Source organism: Mustela erminea, chromosome 8 (assembly GCF_009829155.1).
Source record: "Mustela erminea isolate mMusErm1 chromosome 8, mMusErm1.Pri, whole genome shotgun sequence".
Taxonomy (NCBI): Eukaryota; Metazoa; Chordata; class Mammalia; order Carnivora; family Mustelidae; genus Mustela; species Mustela erminea.
In genome coordinates, this window is record NC_045621.1 from 23,242,715 (window position 1) to 23,262,977 (window position 20,263).

Here is a 20,263-nt window from a genome sequence, read left to right on the forward strand (position 1 = left end):
AAGATCGTTTCTGATAAGCAAACTGGATGCCTTTTCAGAGGAACCACAGAAGTAGGATTAGAATTGTCTGGGTGGACTAGAGGAGGTGGTTAGAGAAGGGAAGTTGGGTGTTACCATGGAAGTCTGGAATCCTGCTCTACTGGTGGGTTAGCCTCTGCCGCTTTGGAATCTTTTAATTGCCACAAAGCCCCATTTCTGGTTAAACACAATGGAACTCATTTTGAAAGGAGGAGAGAGAAAAAACAAAGAACAGAGAAGTAGCTTTCCTATTCAGGGAAAATGGTAGGCAGCTAACACTTCAGAGGCTGGGAAAAGGTTTTACAATCCCTGGGACTTAAGGGTTAGCAGGGCCCCTGTACAGTGTCATACGTTCTTCGAGAGAATGAAAATATAGTATCTGAAACCTCAATAAGGCACGTGAAAAGACCCAATATATTCGGAATTACCAATTCTATAGCTCAGGCCACTACATTAAGAGAAAATGGAGAGAGGAGGGACTGTCTCAAGTTTCCTAGTTATGCATGGCGTTTCTGGCTTAAAAAAAAAAAATCAACGTTTTACACACACCCCCCCTTTTTATTACAACAATTTACCTATTTGTCAAAGCATTCCTAGCCCACAGTCCAGGCTAGACAGATTGTGCTTAGTTGAGTGCCACTGGCTAAATTTAACACCCTGGCTTTCTTGTTCTTGAGTATGAAGGAGAATAGCAATCAGAGGTGCTCTGCTCTAGTTCTTTTTAATCTGTTTTTAATTATAGCATAAACACAATACACACACCAATGGGGTGATTTCCATGGATTGTTCTGGCAGGTATCAGCTGGTTTCTAATTGAATGACTTATTTTCTTCCTTTCTTCATTCAAACCCTTTTTTTTATTTCCCCTGAAGGAACACTTTATTTAAAAGGCCATTGTCCATATTATTAATTACTATTTTTAGGTATGCAAGAAGTTTTAAATTTAGAACAAGCAAGATAAGGCAAGGACTATCTCTTTTTGTAAAAATGATACAAAGATGGAGAAATAAGTAATGATTTTTATACTTTTTTCAAAAACGATTTTTGAAATAATTTACCTCTTATGTTTTGGAAAATTTGTATTTCATAATGATGAGGAAAAATTAAACTGTAATATTAAACAAGTACAATAAGCAAATAACATGGGCTCAAATTCCATGATTTTTTATTTCATTGTAGATAGGAACTTCCCCCTTGTTTCTCTATTATTGTAATTATTATAGCAGTATTACTATTATTATTATTACTTTAAATATGTATATTTTAATTTAAAAAATACTTTTATATTAATATTTTATTTTATCTGTATAAACATATAAGTTCTCATTATTCCCACTTGATAAAGAAACAAGAGACTTGGAGATCAAATGACTTGCCAAAGGTCAGAGAGTTAATAATAAGTGGAAGAGTCAGAATGTGAATGTAAGACTTCCAGTTCCAAATTTAGTCATCTTTATGCTACAAACACTGTAGAATTCTCAGTAATCTTCATTTTCATATTTTCTCCAAGTTCCATACTCTTGTTATCATACACAAAAAGTAAATAGATGAATCTTGGGTTAATATTTCATTAAGGCTACATATATTAGCTATCTCCTTTATATATGCCTCTCATCAAATATTTCTGAAGTCTTTCAGGCAAAAATTTAACTTATTCAGTTAGGATTTTTTTTCACAGGTTACTCACTCTATCTAGACCTTGATTTCCAAATCTACAAAATGGGAATGATAACTGTAACTCTTAGAATTATTTAGATATGATTGAAAGAAATATATCTTCATTCTTATGCTTTATTTTTCATTAGAAATTAATCACAAGCATTTACTAATTTAATTTTTTATTTTGTAAAGAGCTGACAAGATTATATTGCAAATGTCATTAATAGTCTAGGCTCAGGGCATCTGGGTGGTTTAGTCAGTTGAACATTTGACTCTTGATTTCAGCTCATGTCATGATCTCCTTGTTGGATCCAGCCCCCTCAGGCTCTGCTCTCAGTAGGCTTAAGATTCTCTCCCTCTCTCTCATCTCCTCTCCTGGCTTGTACACCTGCTCGTTATCTTTCTCTCAAATAAATAAATCTTAAAAAAAAAAGAAAAAAGTCTAGGCTCTCATCCAAATAACTTGGAGGTAAGTTTAGAAAGATTCATAGGGAAATATTTTTCAAAGATGAAAAGAAACAACACGAGAGAATAAAGGAATTCCTTGTTTTTCTACCATGTGACAATTAGGAAGGGTTAGCAAACATTTACATTTTTTAAGAATAATTATATTTTGGGATGTTGCGAAATTTCTGACTTAGCTTGACCTTTTGGTGTTTGAGTTTGTCTGCTTTTGGCATAAGATAATTTCCTGACTTAAAAGACATCAGGCAGTTCTTTCCAATGAACATTTTAATTATTCAAGTTGCATAAATGACTTGAAAACATATGGAATCAATTCCTAACACAATAGTCATTGGTTAAAAAATTGTGAGAAAAATGTTTTTGCTATAAGTGAATTTAATTTTCTTGAACTTCAAATTTCACGGGCTTGAAGGCAGGCAGATTCCCAATAGACCTTAAGCAATTCAAATAGAGCTGACCATAATCCCAGTGCTAATATGAACTGTTGCTCGTACTATTAGCTTATACTGTGATCAGTTTGTATCTACACAATATATTTAATTTTATCATTGCCCTTTCCTTATCCCCTAAAACACATTCATATCATTCTTGAAACTGATGCCAGAATTCTACAAGATAAATCGTACATGCTACAATCCATAGAATATCAAAGAGCTAAAATATGTGATTTGTGCTGATGTTCATTTTGCATGGACTTTTAATGAAAAAGAAAATAGTTCATTTGATAATTAAACCAAATTGTGATGGCCACGGTTTAATAACTCACCAGTATTTACTGTGCTTCAAATTTCTCCAGTATATGATTTTACTACTTGTCTTCTAAGTATAAATTCCAAGTCACTGGGAGCTACAACCCTGCTGTTTTCCCACTTATTTTTCTGTCATTTCACTTAATACCACTGAACATCATGTGGATTGCGTGGGATTATTGCACTTGGTATGAAAAAGCTAGTGGGAGGACAGCAACAGTTATGTTGAAATCAAAGTCTGGCATAAATGCAAAGCCATCTTCCAATTCTCTCCCATTTCCATTTTGGCCCTACTATCATATATTATTGCTAACACTGATTTTGTTATCACTCTGAGTGATTTAATTCTGCAACACATTAATTTTAAAAATCATTATATTTCAATTGGTTTATCCTTAGAACTTTAGTAGAAAATGCATCATCAGATTTGAAATGGTGAAAACAAAGCAAGGTTGACCATTATGTTACTCACTGGTCACCAGACTCCCCACTATAAAGATTTAGTCCATTGATTTCTCAGGGTGGATAGGAATAGAAGTGTCCACAGGATTAAGACTCATTTTGTATTGTTCGTTTGCATTTACCGTTGATTCTTATTGTTTTCAGATTCCATATTTATGAATTTGCCTCCCCACTAAAATTTATTTGTAATCCAAAAATCAGTACTCACAGTGCTTTGTGATCACTTTTGGACGTGCACAGAACAGGAACAAATGTGAGTTCCCAAAAAGCATATCCCTAGCTGAGGTGGAAAAAGTGATATCCTGCCTTCTTAACATCAGTTGTCATTTTGTAAATATGCATCCTTTTCGTGATCTATTTAGTGTCACATTTTCTACATTTCTGTGTTTTGCTGTGGTTTCACGTTTAAAATGACCGACCCGCACGCATAGTGATGAAGGGCCATCTACCGTTCCTAAATGCAAGATGGCTATGATGTGCCTCTGGAGAAAGTGCATGTTTTAGATAAGCTTCATTCTAACCGGGGTTATCGTGCTGTTGGCTATAAGTACAATGTTAATGAATCAACAATAATATTAAACAAGATGTCTTTAAACAGAAACATACCAAAAAACAAGGGTATATATTAATTGGTTGATGAAAATGCAATGAAGCTTGTAGGAACCTAACCTTGTATTCTCCCTAGGAGCAATGGATTAGTATTCTTGGCAATGTTATTGGACGGAAATGCCACAAATAAGGAGAATTTATCCTATATAGGACATTTCATCATCTGGAAAAAGGGACACATGAGAGTTTAGAGGAAATTATTACTATATGTAAGTTTTTTAATGAGATGCTATGCCCATCATACCCTCCCTTTTAAAAAAATTATGACTTTTAATTGCTTTTTTAAAAAAGGCCGTTCTTAGTTATTATTTTACGTTGGTAGGTGTCACCTGCTGCTCTTTCCTAATCTAAAGCTCAGCAGAGTGACTTATTCTGAGTCCACTGGAAGCTAGCTGGTGGTCGTGGCACTTGAGTGCCCAGGAGTGCCCTGCAGTCTTCCAGACTGGCCACATCACGAATATGACAAGCACACTGCTACCTGCAGCAGGAAGAACATAAGTAGATCTAAATTCAAGCTTTACCCATTCGTGCTTATACAATCTAGAATGAGTTCTATACCTTTCTGAGTTTCTCTTTCTCTCTTCTTCTGTAAAATGAAGACAATAATACCAATTTACAAAGGAAATACTTTTCGTTACTGAAACCATTATCTAGAAACCCATAGCCGTGGAAGAACCTTGGGGGTGAGATGGGTGGGGAACCAAGCCGCTCCGCATTTGCCCCAGTTCTGTCTTTCTGGGAGGTTGTCTCTCTTTTACTACCACGGCTAACATCTGGGATCTTCTCAGGCCTAATTTGTAATTCGTAGTAGTTAAATCAGAATTCTGCAGCGTGTAAACAAGGCTTTTCTTGTGCTTTTGTCTTTTCCGTCCTTGTGGCCTTTTTAATTGTTTTTTCCTTATTATTTAGTAAAGTCCCTTTAAAACCAGCAACCTAGAGAAAAACAAAGTTCCCGTTGTGCTAATGAATCTAATGTGGGATTTCTGGCCAGGTCAAGAATAGAGCTGGAATAGAAGGTAGACATAATATTGAGGGTAGCAATGTTAATGGGGTGATGCCCAAGAAACATTAGGGAACAAAGTTGAATTTTTTCATTAGGCATAATTTCCTACTAGTAAGAGTACGCCAGTGGTTGTCACAGGGACTGGCTATAACAATAGATATAAAAGTGTTCAGTACAGGAATATGGCACATCCTTCTGAAACGTTTTGACAAGTTTAAATACGTATGCTAAAGTTAGATATTTTAAAAATTTTTTTGTAAGAAACCAAATTGTACTAGAAAAAAGGAGAGTGATAAGATCATTTAAAAAGTGACACTGATTCCATCCATTGAGTTCAAGACAGAGAAAGTAATATAATCATATAACTTCTTAATGAAATCTGTGGTGAGGATAATTATCCCTGTTTTACCAGAGGCAAAGAGATGTGTGCACATTTCCAAATCATGGGTAGAGTTTAAATTAGGACTGAAAACTTTCAGTTTCCATACATAACCAATACTAAATGAAACTTGTTGTGCGAATTAATGTTGTTGGTTGAATTCTACTGCTCCCTCAAATATGTCACATTTCGTAATTTTTAAGTCTCAAAGAAATCTGTTTGTGCTCATTGCAAGACAATAAAGAAAAATACTTCTGTAAATAGTGTTAAATGACTCCTGCTGGCTGGTGGAATCAGGGAAAAGGGAATGTTAGCCACCAATTTATTTCCCGATTCAGAAAATGACTCACTGTGGAACTTCGTGAACGTTGCTTAACCTTTCAGCATTCCAGTTTCTACAGCTGAGAAACAGGGATAGTATTTGTCCCACCTTAGAATGGTAAATGCTCTAAAAGAAAAAAAAAATTAATCTCATATCAAGGGACAGTAAAGCTGGTTTTTCATGTACTTGAGATATCACTGACACATTCACAAAACAGTTTCTGCCAAAGTTGTATGGTTAATGCTTCCAGATCACCTCCCTAAACACCACATTGTGCACTGAACTCTTTTTATCCTGCCCTGAATCAGAATGGTAATTGCCGTGGGGTGTGTTCAACATGACTGATGAGACGCATCCCACAGCCTGGATCACCGCCTATGCCAGAGAGCTTTCCGCATGGTTGTCAGGGAAGACAAAACTCAACAGAAGGAGAAAGATCCATACGGTGGGAATAAACTTTCTCCTTGAATTTTGATTCTGGAAAATATGATGAAAATTATGAATGAGCCAATTTCATTTGCAGTCTTCCTGCCATAATGTACAACTGTTCTGTTTCCCTCATATTCTGGATACCATAACTTAGGAATAAGATGAACATGTCCTCTCTTGTGCTTATTTTCTCCTTCCCCTCCTTATAAATTTGGCTTTCTTTTGTTTCTAAAGAACAATTATTTACAATAGTTAGCTCAGGTTCTTCTGGTCGCTGTCGCTTGACAAATCGATATTTTTGCCCCTTATTCTCCCAGCTGGGAATTATTGGAGTTCATGAAACTAAAGTCCCTGTGTCCCTTCAACTTTTCTTCTTGATCATCTATTGCTTACATGGAGTTTTAGTTTTAAGTGATAAATTCCAGTATACCTTAACTAGGTTGAGACAGAATGTTATGACCACCAAGAGACAACAAGCAGGCACTAGCAAACCTCATGCTCTCTCCTTTGGCTAAAGTCCTCCTATAAGGAGTGTAGAAATGACACCAAAAATAGATGTATGGAATAGGTACAGAATTCACACACACACACACACACACACACACACACACACAGCCAATGGGGCTCTCAAACACAACTGGACAACATCAGGACTCCAAATTGAAAAGCAGTGGAGAGAAATAAAGCTGTTTAGAAAATAATTAAGATTTCACATTATGAAAGCAAAGCAGACTTTTCCAAATGTAAAGTTGTACTTTAAAAGGGAAAAGAATAGAGTGACTTTCTGAAACACCATGTGCCCATTGCACAAAAGAATGTTTTCTAATTTTATATTGAGCTGCAATTTAATGCCACTGCTTTCAACACACTGTGACTAGCCTTGTCTATAAAACTAGATTTGGATTTTGAAAATTTGGGTTCACAGCCCATCCCTGCATGTCAAAGCAGAGTTGCTAATGTTCATATGTATGTATCCTGAAGTGTGGATATCTAAGCATAAATGTTAAATCCAATATGTGACTAGAAGTAAATAAAATGGATGGTCATTGTATAGTGAGCACACTATCAAGGTGTTTAGATGTTGTTAACATGACGTCACGTACCCAGAACACATAGACAAAGCTTCAAGAGCAATGTTGTTCCATGCCAGGATTTTCCAACCTGTTTGCCTTAAAACATATGAGATATTATTTTGTACTGCCAAAAAGTTTCATGTTTTGAGAATTGCTGCTTACTATGTACACCCTTCTCTTGGAAACTCATAATATATATTAGTCTATGAAATAATCCAAAATTATGTGAAGGCAGTAACTTTCTTTAATTCAGCCTTCCCCAGAATTACTTGACCAAGGACTGTCTTTTATGTTTTTTATTTTTCTGGGAATATCTAATAGAAGCTCTCAGACCCTCGGAGACAGTTTGGAAAATATATATTCTATAATTGAGATTTCAATCCCTTAAATGTAGGTTGAACTTCTGACTCTAAGCTTTCACTGGTGATTCCTTCAACATATTCTAAACTGTATATTTAAATTTTAAATGCAACTAACTTCCCTATTAGCAGAGACCTATTTTAGGCGTGACCTGGGAAAGGATTAACTACAATTCCTTTTTCTTCTGAATCTTCCTTTAGAGAATTTGTGGGCAAGCAGTTTCCTCATTTTGATGGTGAGCAAGCAGAAAGTATTTGTGTAATTGAATCAGTGTATACCAATATCAGAAACTTCTATTTTCTACAATAAAGAGTATTCCACATGGCAAAAAGAAAGACCTGATGAAGTTATTTTTCCCTTCCTTTTTACATATTCTTTTAAAAGAGTATCTGCCAAAGACAAAAAGAAAAAGACATCGAAGCGTCTCATCTGCTTATCATGTTTATCTGCCAGTGCTGTGCTTTGAGCACAGAACTGTCCCAACCACACACGTGTCTCTGGAGATGTGAATTAACAGTGAATTTCGGCTGCAGGAGCTGGAATGTGGTCTAGCAATTCTCTTAAAAAAATAAAAAGAAAAGTACATAAAGTTCATACATACTTTCCTTGACGAATATTAGCGTGTTTTGTTTTTCCTCTCCCCACTCCTTCCCCTATCCAATCTCTCCTTTTCCAGAATAACGGAGGTTTCTCTCTTAGTTTTGTTGTTAAGCATGAGTTTGCTTTCAGTTTTTCAGAAAGAATCATAGAATCTCAAAAGTCCATTTTCACATAAATTGTCCTCCTCCAAACTCAAATCCTTCCTTCCACAGATACATGCACTTTATTAAATGACACTTGTGTGTTTTGGAGGTATCTTCAGTGGAGTAGTGACATTCTCAAGAGTTTCAGCCCCTATTTTATTTTATTTTTTTAAGATTTTATTTATTTATTTATTAGACAGAGAGAGAGATAGAGAACGCACAAACAGGGGAAGCAGCAGAGGGAAAAGGAGAAGCAGGCTCCCAGCCGAGCAGGGAGCCAAATGCAGGGCTTGATCCCAAGACCCTGGGATTATGACCCAAGCAGAAGGCAGACCTTAACCAACGGAGCCCCCCAGGCGCCCCTCAGTCCCTGTCTTAAAGGTGGAGGACAGAACATGGAGACCAGGTGACTTATGCGTTGTCATATAGTGAGTCACCAACTTCCCTGCCAGAAGGAGGCATTTTCTCTATCCATTCACACAAAACTTTTTTTTTTCTTTTCTGTTTTTGTCATGAACTTTGTAACCATCATCAAATATGTTTAGATGAGTTAGAGAAACACACACACACACACACACACACACACACACACACACACACATGTCTTTGTAACACTGCAGCATTGTCCTTGAATTTTTATGATCATTCAGTTAGCATTTGTACCAGGTCAGTGTTAGTTTCCCTGTTATGCAAATCCACACCCATACTAAGAGACTCTAGGTTAGGAACACAGTGATAATATGACTACTTGGTTTCGGTGTTTGTGCATAAGAAGCCCCAGGTCATTTCCAGAAAAAAAATGAAAGATTCAGAGGACAGCCTCACCAGTGAAAATGAGCACTCTCCCTACCCACCACTTGCACCCACTTCTCTCTCTCTCTCAGTAATGAAGAAAAAAAGCAACCATGAAAAAGGGTCAAGAGGATATGCAGTTATGGAATATCAACAATAGACAATGAATTAATTCTCCATTAAGTCAAGAAAGTTGTAAAGCTAAATTTTCGATGCAATGAATAAGTGGCTTCATGAGAATTCTGGGTGCTTAGGAAGAGGGAGTACACCGAGATTAAGAGACATGTCATCTCCATGACAGCTAGGGCCACCCTGCCCCTTGAAATTTAGATGATGCTTGTGCAAAATCCCACAATTTCAAGGCCTGTATACGTCAAGGACTGCTCCTGTCATTTCCATGGAGTAAAAGCTGCCTCTGTTTCTGGGCTCCTATGACCCTACTGTGGCCCCTGCTAAGCACAGAGATAATATTCAGCCCTTCTCACATTTCCACCAAACACCTCCTCCCATAAGAGATGGATGGATGGGACCCAGCATATGGGTGGGGCTAGGGAGGAGTTTTTAATAGAGTTTACATTGAAGCAGTACAAATACTTCTAAATCAAACTTTAAGAAGCTCCATTCTTAACTACTCAAAAATATCCTTGATTGTGCTCAGACCATCTCCTCCTCTGCGCCCCACCCTGCCCCGGTGCCCTTTCAGCCTTGTGGTTCCCAAACACTAAGTCACTCTTTTCCCTTTTTTGCACCAGTCTCACCCCACTGCCCGCCCCCTTCTCATAAGCCATAGCAACGACTTTTCACTTCCTCAAGCTGAGGAGTAGAACCTTCTCTCGATGCCCGCCCACCCCCTCAGGGTCTCACTTTCTATTCCAAGCAGCCCATGATGGGTTTTCCCTAAACAGTGGGGTTCTGGGGCCACCTCTTTACAGATGGAATGTCACCCATGTCACAGTTTCGGCCGGGGCCACTCACTATTTCTTCTCTCTCAGAGGCGAAGCCACTTAAAGACAAATTTTGTGAATAAGTTTTTCATCAAATTCAAGTGCTCAATTAGAGTAAGACTTTATTCTTCCAAAATTTTGCAATGTTGTTGAATTAGGTGAGAATTGGGATAAGAAAACTTACCTCACAAGTGATTAAATTATCCCCACCAAGCACACACGCTGCCCCGTAACAGGGTCACAAGATGGCGGTGGGAGGGTGTTACAAGAGACCAGAAGCTCTGTAGCTACGTGGTCCAGGTGTGAATTCTGGTTCTGCTGTTGCTGTGCATCCTGGGGCAATTCCTTAATCTCTAAGTACCTCAGTTTCTCCACCTGTAAAATAGTAGGAACCCCCCCCTTGTCGTACAGACTAAATGAATTAATATGTATGGAGCATTTTGAAAAATACTGGGCACCTATACATGTGAGCTGGTTTTGTTTTAATTTGGACACATGACAAAAGACTAGAGAAGGGCTGGGCAAAACACAGACAGCAACAGAGCTCCTTTGGCAGAAGTTTTCCCCATGGGAGGTAAAAGAGATGGTTGATGTTACTATTGTAAGAGTTTGGAAAACTCCACTCAGGAATTAGTCCTTTGGCAGGTTCTGTGGTTATACACTTTTGTAGGTTGAATCCTAGAGAAGAGCTAGGGGTCTCTCCAGCCCCAGTATTTTAGAGTTGGGCTTTTTTTTTTTTTTTAATTAATAAACAAGGCTTTATTTTATGAATGAATTTGGGTATTTTCACAAAACTAGATCCTAGTTTCAATTGCAATGGTTTTCTATGCCTCTCATGTACTAATATTTTATTTTCTGAACAAAGTGAACCTAAACATCTTTGAGAAAAAAATTAAAAAGCATGAATGCATATGCTTAACAGAAGTCTTGCTCACGATCTCTCTGAAGAATGCCTGTCTTATACTCTCCCATCTATGGTACCTTGCATATAGTACTGCTCAGTAATTACCATTTGGTTTGATGTTCATCCTAAAAACAAAAACAAAAACAAAACCCTGAAAGATCTGTTTTAAAGACCTGTTTTTAAAAAACTAGCAAGTTCCACACAGGCTTAGCAGCAGCAGCAACAACAGCAATTTAGATAACTTTTCCATCCAATTCTGGGGAGACTTAATCACTTGGGTTCGTATGTTAATTTGCTGTACTTCTAACCACGCAGGAGCATTAGATCAGGGAGTAGTCAGTGAGAAAAGAATATGTTTGTTCTCATTTTCAAGTGTCCTAGGATAAATTGTATTCTATTCAGTGGTGCCAGAAAAAAATCAATACAGATCATAACAGTAAAAATATTCATTATTTGTGAAGAAGAAAGAAGCAGAACAAAGCAAAACAAAACCCCACAGTGCTGGGGAACCACAGATAGTGAAAGCATACCAGGAGCACTATTTGTACAAAACATGTGAAATATCCCCAGATAATTGTTCCAAAGGTGGCCTTGAAGAATACCTTTGGTGTCTAAAATTTTAAGTGATTTGCTTAATGGTCACAGACAATTCATTCATTTTTCTGCGTCTCATTGTTCGCCTGGAGTGATCACATTTAAAATGATAAGAACTGGGGGCACCTGTGTGGCTCAGTGGGTTGAGCTCTGCCTTTGGCTCAGGTCATGATCTCAGAGTCCTGGGATCGAGCCCCACATCGGGCTCTTGGCTCAGCAGGGAGCCTGCTTCCTCCTCTCTCTCTGCATTCTGCTCTGCCTACTTGTGATCTCTCTCTCTCTCTCTCTCTCTCTCTGTCAAATAAATAAATAAAAATCTTTTAAAAATTTTAAAAATGATAAGAACCAACATTTTTTAGACACATTTCTATGTGTCCAACACAGTGTACACAATTCACACATATTAGTTCATTTCATTTTTACAAAAAGTCCCATTAGAAAACTGCTCTTATGCCCATTTTACAGATGAGGAAACTCAAGCAAAAAATAAATAAATAAAAAACCTCATCCAAGGTTATGCAGGTAGTAAGTAGTGGAGGTAGGGTTTAAAGGCATGTGGCCAGGTTCTAGCATCAGTAGTACTACAATACTATTTGATTTATCAGGCCCTAGTACATGCCAGGGCACCATGGTATTCATGGCCATTGTGGTTGAGGCAACATTTCCTGGTTGGACAAACTGAGCATGAGCTTTCTGGTTAGAATTTTAGGGAGAGTAATACAAAGGAGTCCTCTCTTTCCAAGGACCATGAGATGTCTAACCATTACAGAGACCTCCAAAAGGCCACTCATTGAACAAATTCAGAAAAACTGTGTTAAATCTTAATATCTGACTGGACATTCTGGAAAACCAGAGACAAAAAGTTACACTCTCTGTGATAGCTATATTCAATCAGGAGCCATAAGGACTTTCTATTTAAGTGCTGAGAGTTGGGGATTCTCTTAAACACTAGGGTGCCTCTTGTCTCCAGTTCAAAAAAGTGAGCCAAAGTCTATCTGGTCTTCTTCAGGTAGGAAGGCCCAGATGATTTCAAACTCCATCAGGAGGCCTCATTTACACCCTGGATTTTAAGGCTTCATACTCCGAGTCTCATTTCCCAGGTCCCATTTGTGGGGCAATTAGAAAAACTCTCCATGGATGTTGGGTGCTTTGAAATTCTCAGTTGGATGCTTCCTTATGAATGTAAGACAGTCATTTTACTTTAAAGCCATTCGATTATTCCCAAATCAGCAATTCTGTTCCATGACAAAATCTTTGATTGTCACTTGTTTTTCTTTGAAAAGAATAATTTCCAAAAGAAAGTAGGTGAAGGAGTTATTCTAAAAGCATATGAAATATTTGGGATTGTGTGATGGTTATTTTTAAGCAAAAGGTATAGGAAAAACAAGGCAGAAAAGAAAGGGAGATTTCTGTTTTCTTAAAAACTAACAAAGTCCCACCTTAAGTCTGGGAGTATCAGGTTAGAGTAGTTCTGAAAGGATTACCTGGCTCTCAGCCCTTGGGAATTCTTAGCTCTGTGGTGTTTGTTTTTGTCTCCCAACAGAGGTGTGGTATGAAGGGGTCAGGTAGAAGGTGAGCAAGATGTTAAATGCTCCATTTCCTTACTGTGAAGGAACACTCTGCAGTCAAACCAGGTGAGCTGAAATAACTGGATATGTTTCTCCACAGAGCTAGTGTTTTCATCAAACACTTCCTCAACAAATCTTATTCCCTGACTTGAGCATTCTTTGCTGCTGCCAGTGATAGGGGTATGAATGTAGTCAAGACACCGCCGAGAAAAGGAAATGACAAAGAAATAGAACGATATCGTCTGTTTTCTATAAAAGAGATAATTCATACTACACTATCTGGACTTGAATGAATTAGATATTTGCAACTTGATTTTGTAAAGAAATAACTTGGATGAGCTTTTAATATTTAAAAATCTGATGGTTATAGTAACTAGTAGTGATATAGAGACAATGACCACATATTTAGGGGGGAAAAATAGTTGAGGAAACGAGGTAGTGATGTTGAACAGATTCTAATTCAATCTGGGTTATAATTCCCTAATCTAGGAGACAGGGGACTGGACTAAATTATTACTAAGAACAATCTTGCTCCGAAAACTCTGACTGTATCTGGAGATCTCTTAATTCACAAACATATACTATAAACTTAGTCACTGAACAAAAAAGTAGTTGAGCAGTATTATTTATATTTCACTAAAACCGCTTTGAGAACCTATTTTTGGTTTGTAGACAGAATAGAGGAATAAGGGATTTCAAACACAAATGACATATGGGCAATGAAAGATTGACACCTATATTGCCTATCTGCCTTACCAGAACTTTCCTAATGGCTATTTATCCTTCATAAATTCCCATATAAATTATCAATTACCTGTGAAAAGTATTTCTAGTAGGACACTTTTATTTTCCCTATTAAAATTAGTCCAGAAATTCAGACAGTCTAAGAAATGGATACAATACTTAGAGTTGCCAGTGTAATCAAATGCCGTTTGTGTGAGAAAACTTGCATATTCTGAAAGGATTATATCCATTGGATGAAAAGTTCTTGAGCATAGGAACCCACTTATGCGACCTAAGTAGAGTGGAGTGTATTGCTAAAAGGAATTAATTCATCCAACTTTTTCACTCTCACCCAGTTCACCTCCTACGCTTGCCGCACCTTTCCACCTTTTTTCGAAGCTCCTCCTTTTCCAGCTGGGTTTCAAATAAATACTGGCATCCTCATCCGACAGCTAGTACTGAGTGTACCTGGAAGACAGTCCAGTTCACTGGAAAGCACACGGGCTTTTTAGTAAAATATATCTTCCTCTGACTTCTCTGCCATTTACAAGGTATGTGGCTTTAGGCAAATTACCCTCCTTGAGTTCAGCTTCTCCCCTACATAATGGGCATAACAGCATCTACTTTGCAGTGTTACTGTGAATAATAACTAATCTAAAGTAAATGGAATACTTAACATCATAATGGCATTCAATACATTAATTATAGCTAGAATTAAGAAAGTATCTTTTTTTTAAGATTATATTTATTTATTTGACAGAGATCACAAGTAGGCAGAGAGGCAGGCAGAGAGAGAGGAGGAAGCAGGCTCCCTGCTGAGCAGAGAGCCCGATGTGGGGCTCCATCCCAGGACCCTGAGGGATCACAACCCGAGCCAACGGCAGAGGCTTTAACCCACTGAGCCACCCAGGTGCCCCAAGAAAGTATCTTTGATAGGATTTTGAATGAACATATAATTTGATCGCATCACTTCCTACTTTAAAATTTTAAAGAGCCCCTCCTTGTTCTGAAACTTCTAGTCTTCTTCATATAGCTTACAATGTCCTTCCTGCTCCGATTACTGACCTCTCCAGTCACGTTACCAAACCCACACTTTCCACTGCGCTCCGTGCTCTAGCCATACTGAGGGCTTGGTTGTGGTTGTTTTATTATGCTGAGAGAAAATGCAGTCATGCTATTCCTTCTGCCTGAAATGTGCTTTTCCTGCTTGTCTTACAACTAATTCCTGGTCACCTCTTAGCTTCATTTAGTCAATAGACTTCCTGAACCAGCCTGGATTATGAGTTACCAAAACGGTCTGCATTTCTTCTGTCATAGTGCTTACCACATTGTTCTACGATTTCCTAGTCAGGTGTCTATATCCCTCTTACGCTGTGAGTTCATTGAGAGCTAAACTGTGTCGATCCTGTTACTTCACCATAGCCCAGTAACATGCCTGGCACATACTGCGCAATCACTAAATAAGTCAGTAGACAAATGAATGCGTAGACTCCAATTTCCATTTCTGCATGTGGCCAGTTATATGGCTTCAGGCAGCCATGAGAAGGATATGAGCTTCCGATTTCTTTCTTACTTACCACTTCCTTTTTGAATAGGAAAGGAGCATATGGATTAAGCAGAATGCTTAATTTTTAAGAGAAATTCTGCAAATTGGCAGAAGACGGTTTAAGATATTCTTTCCAGGAAGTCAAGCTTGATGAAACAGCCTTGATCAATAGAAAGAGTTCATTTTTATCAATTTCATTATTAAAAATATATAGTATATGTATGGTATGATTTCAGTTAATAAATATGTGTATGCATACTTAGCCGGGGGGGGGGGGAACTGGATAGAAATACTGGAAAGAAATTTTGAATTTGACATCTCTAGTTTTTGTTTTTATAATTTTCTTCCTCATGTTTTTCTGTCTAGTCAAATGTACTCTAATGCTCATATATTAGTTACGTAATTTTTTTACTCAGGTATAATTGACATACAGTGTTATATTCATTTCAGGTGTATAATATAATGATTAAACAATACTGCATATTACTCACTGCTCACTGTAAGTGCACTCTTAATCCCCATCACCTGTTTCACCCATCCTCCACCCCCTGCCCTCTGGCAACCACTCATTTGTTCTCCATAGTTAAGAGTCTGTCTGTTTTTTTCATTTGTCTCTTTTTTCTTTGTTCATTTGTTTTGTTTCTAAAGTTCCACATCTGAGAGAAATCATAGCGTCTTTGTCTTTCTCTGATTTTTGCTGCATTTTCAGATCTCAATTTCTTTACAGTCTTTCCCGATAAGACACTTGGCCAAAGAGAAAGGTTCCTCTTTCCCTTTCAGCGAAGCCCTTCAACATTTACACAGTCTGAGATTTATTTTCTCTATTCCTTACTATTATCTTGGGGTTTTCTGTTTCCTAATTTCTCTAATTGTATATTAACTACTCTCTGAAATTAGAAGTTTGCTTTTAAAAGATTTCATGGTTTCTAGGATGTCATTGAACGTTCTTCCAAAATACTATTGACTTAATGAATTTTGCATAAGAAGATACTTTCTACAGGAAATAAGCAAGAGTGCAGGTCTGCCCACTCCGAAGACACAAATGATTAGTTCTTGACTTTTTTTTTTTAAGGTTTTATTTATTTATTTGACAGAGAGAGTGAGAGAGAGCACAATCAGGGAAACAACAGGCAGAGGGAGAGGGAGAAGCAGGCTCCTTACTGAGCAGAGAGCCCAAGGTGGGGCTTGATCCCAGGACTCTGGGATCATGACCTGAGCCCAAAGCAGACGCTTAACTGACTGAGCCACCCAGGCTCCCTAGTTCCTGACTTTTTAGACCATTATAGCATTTGGAGTTATTTTACCAATTACAATGAATGACAAATTTTAAATTAGGAAAACAAAGTTCTCAAAAATTTTGTTTTTGAAAAAAACAAAATTACCTTCTAAATCTTTATCAGAAATTGTTTATATAAAGTGTATTGCCTTTAAAGACAAAGGAAAAATACAATCAAATCATAATGCTGTGTTACTAGATCATCAGTGAGTTCTTTCTAGTCCACTAACGTAATTTTTAAAAGAATATTTGAATGACTTTGATCTAATCACAGCAAATTTCCTGCTCAGTAGATGATGAGAAATTTGCTTTTAAATGGGAAGGTCGGTAAAGATTTTTTTTTCCTTTTAAGACACACCAGTGTGCTAGAAATAGAAGAAAAGATAGAATAACACTGTTTTTAACACTATTTAAGGTTTAAATAGTGCATCATCATGTATCGCGCATCATCAAATCGATGTGTTTTGCTGATGAGTATTGCCTGCTGACAATTCCTCTAGTTTATACTAACTGTTCTTGAAAATAACAAAAACAAAAACAAACAAACAAAAAAACCCTCTTAATTTTTGTTATTATCAGGAAGAGAACATCTCGGTTTTAGGAAGCTCTCGGAGAGGACAGGAAGCATCTTCATGGAATCTGAAAATGGTCAACCAGATATCCCCATAACATTTTAGAAATGACCAGCCTTTCCAGGTGTAGACCTAAGTCCTGACTTAACCTGAAAATGACACAATCATATTTTCTGAGTCTTGTAATGCTCCTGTACCTGAGCTAACTGGCGAGGATTGGAGAAGTTAATGCCATCACTCTGACCCTCATTTAAATCTCATGGTTTGGGGATTCATGAAGAGTCAGAGCATAATTGTACCTTGCACACACAGTAGGCACCTCAGTGTTTTTTGAGATTGTACTTTAATTATTGAAAAGCCAACCATAAGAAATCTAACTAATGTTTGCCTCACTGCAGCCTGAAGCCACATTCAGCAAACCCACTCAGAATAACCAGGAGAGCCACTTAACAAGCAGTATGAATTCTTAAAAGAAAAAGGAAAAAGGCATGCGAACGATGTCAAAGGCTCTGATTCCTGGATATACATGTGCCCTGACTTTTTGTCACTTTTCCTTTTCTTTGAAAAATGGGAATAATTCTTATCACTGAACCACTAGAATATTGAGTAGACAATAAGTTAGCACTTAAAAAGGATTTATGGTGAAAGATGCTATGTGGGTTCAAGGTATTTGTTAATGTTACTACTCAATCTATTTTGGCCCAACATTGAAACAAAAGCAACTTCTATTACAAATAATATGTTGCTAAAATAACCTAAGGAAAGGAGAATAGAGACGCCTGGGTGGCTCAGCTTGCTAAGTGTCTGCTTATGGCAGGAGTCCTGCATGGAGCTCCGCGCTCAGTGAGGAACCTACTTCTCCTTCTCCCTCTCCCTGTCGCTCCCCCACTTATGCATTTGCTCTCTTGCTCTCTCTCTCTCACTTTCTGATAAATAAATAAGTAAATAAAAAGAAGGAAAGGGAAAATAAATGAATTTCCAAAGACAGATCGTTATCTTCTGGATTATTGAGAATTCATATTGAGGCTATAAGCTTTGAACACTAAAAATAATGTTCTTTTAATTTTTAAATATCTTTAATCAAAGAAGACACATTTGGGGAAGAAAAATAGGTAACATGTTAGTACCTATTTATAAAGAAGTGACGTTTGTAAGTACAAACTAATAAATATGTTTGTTAAGACAGTTTTTATGGCAAGACTGTATTAAGCAGTAGTTTACTATAGCAAATTTTAAAAATGGTATATGTAACAAAAGGTGCATGTGTGAACTCAGGAAATATGCAGGACTTAAACTTGAGCAGGTTCATTTAAGATCTTAGACACAGTCCAAAGTCCAGAAATATGTATGTATGTGTGTGTGTGTGTATATACATAAATTTATCTAATATAGTTCATATTAATATGTTGATATATCATTTATCAATATAATTGTATATCAAATATTAATGATATATTAATCAACATTATATATCCTATATTAATATATGAGATATATTAATATATTTATTATTATATTTATAATAATGAGTGCTGTGTGCTGTGTAAGACTGATGAATCACAGACCTGTATGCCTGAAACAAATAATACATTATATATTAATAATTAAAACATAAAATAAAATAGTCTTAAAATAATAATTATATGTGTGTGTGTGTATATATGAATTTGAACTGAGAACAGATACGATGTTATAACATCTGCCTTCACATAGCCTTTCAATTAGCTTCTAAAGGCTAAACTGCTGCCTTTCCTGCTCACAGGTAGCTATTAATGATAGGATTGAATCTCCAGAAGTGCCTCGTCTAGACTCCCAATAGTGCCTTCCATGTAAAGGAATCTTCACTAGCATAGCAGTCCTGACAATTCTGCCCTCAGGAAAAAAAACAATCACTTAATTTTATTGAGCCCCTCTATCTTCCCATTCTCCTGGGAGCTAAGTGCCTACAGAAAGCATACAGTCCACTCTGTTTTGGACCCAAAGTTTTAGAGGAGGTCCATGTTGTACAAAGCTGGGAATAGGGCGGGTAAGTCTCTCTCAATCTGAAGTTCAATATTAGTAAGTCCATTTTCCAAAATCAGCTTTATCAGTGAGAAAATTTATAATTTGTTTTCCATCATCTTACTATCTTATTTTCATAATTTGTTTTCCATCCATCTCACTGTCTTATTTTTCATTGGTTCAGACTCAGCTGGGAATAGAAATATCCCTTATCTTGAGCCCCCTAAAGACTCCTCAAACCCACAATACAATGGGAGGTACACACATCCCTGCCTTTTCTAAGCCAAAGGAATGAAAGAAAATCTAAGTCCCCAAAGGCTTAGAATAAAATATTATGGATATAAACTCACCAAAATTAAACTCTGCCATTAGAAAATGGAATTGGGTTAGTTTCCTATAGTTATTCTAACAGATTACCACAAACTCAGTGACTTGAAGCAACAGAAATTTATCCTCTCACTGTTCTAAAGGACAGAAGCTCAAAATCAGTTTCACTGGCCCTAAAGCAGGGAGTCAGCAGGGCCATGCGACTTCTCAAGACTCCAGGGGACAATCTGGTCCTTGCCTCTTCCAGCTTCTAGTGATTGCTGGCTCTCCTCATTCCTGGCTTCATCTCTCCATGACCACTTGATTTCTTTCTCTTCTTTGTGAGTTACATCTCCTTCTGGCTCTCTTTTTTAAGGATATATATGACTACATTTAGGGCCCACTCTGATAATCTGGGAACATCTTTTCATCTCAAAATTCTTGACTTAATCACTTACAAAGGTCATTTTTCCTTTTTCTTTTTTAAGATTTTAAAATTCTATTTATTTGAGAGAGAGAGAGCAAGAGAGAACATGAGTGGGGTGGGAAGAGGGAAGGGGCAAAGGGAGAGGGAGAACCTGAGCAGAGAACCTAAAGTGGAGCTTAATCCTAGGACCCTGAGATCATGACCCAAGCCTAAGGCAGCTGCTTAACCAACTGAGCCACCCAGGTGCCCCGGAAAAGTTCATTTTTCTATCTAAAGTAACATTTATAGATTCTAAGTATTAGGACCTCATATCTTTGGGGGACCATTTTTCAGTCTACC

At 37.3% G+C, this 20,263-nt stretch overlaps 1 long non-coding RNA gene across 1 annotated transcript; it reads right to left on the minus strand.

The window, feature by feature from the left end:
- Positions 1–3,950: 3,950 nt before the first annotated feature.
- LOC116597359 lies at positions 3,951–10,401 on the minus strand. Its single transcript, XR_004288571.1, has 3 exons — positions 10,192–10,401; positions 5,695–5,792; positions 3,951–4,440 (listed from the first exon to the last, which is right to left on the minus strand). It is a non-coding gene; the product is annotated as an uncharacterized LOC116597359 (long non-coding RNA).
- Between the last annotated feature and the right edge of the window lie 9,862 nt (positions 10,402–20,263).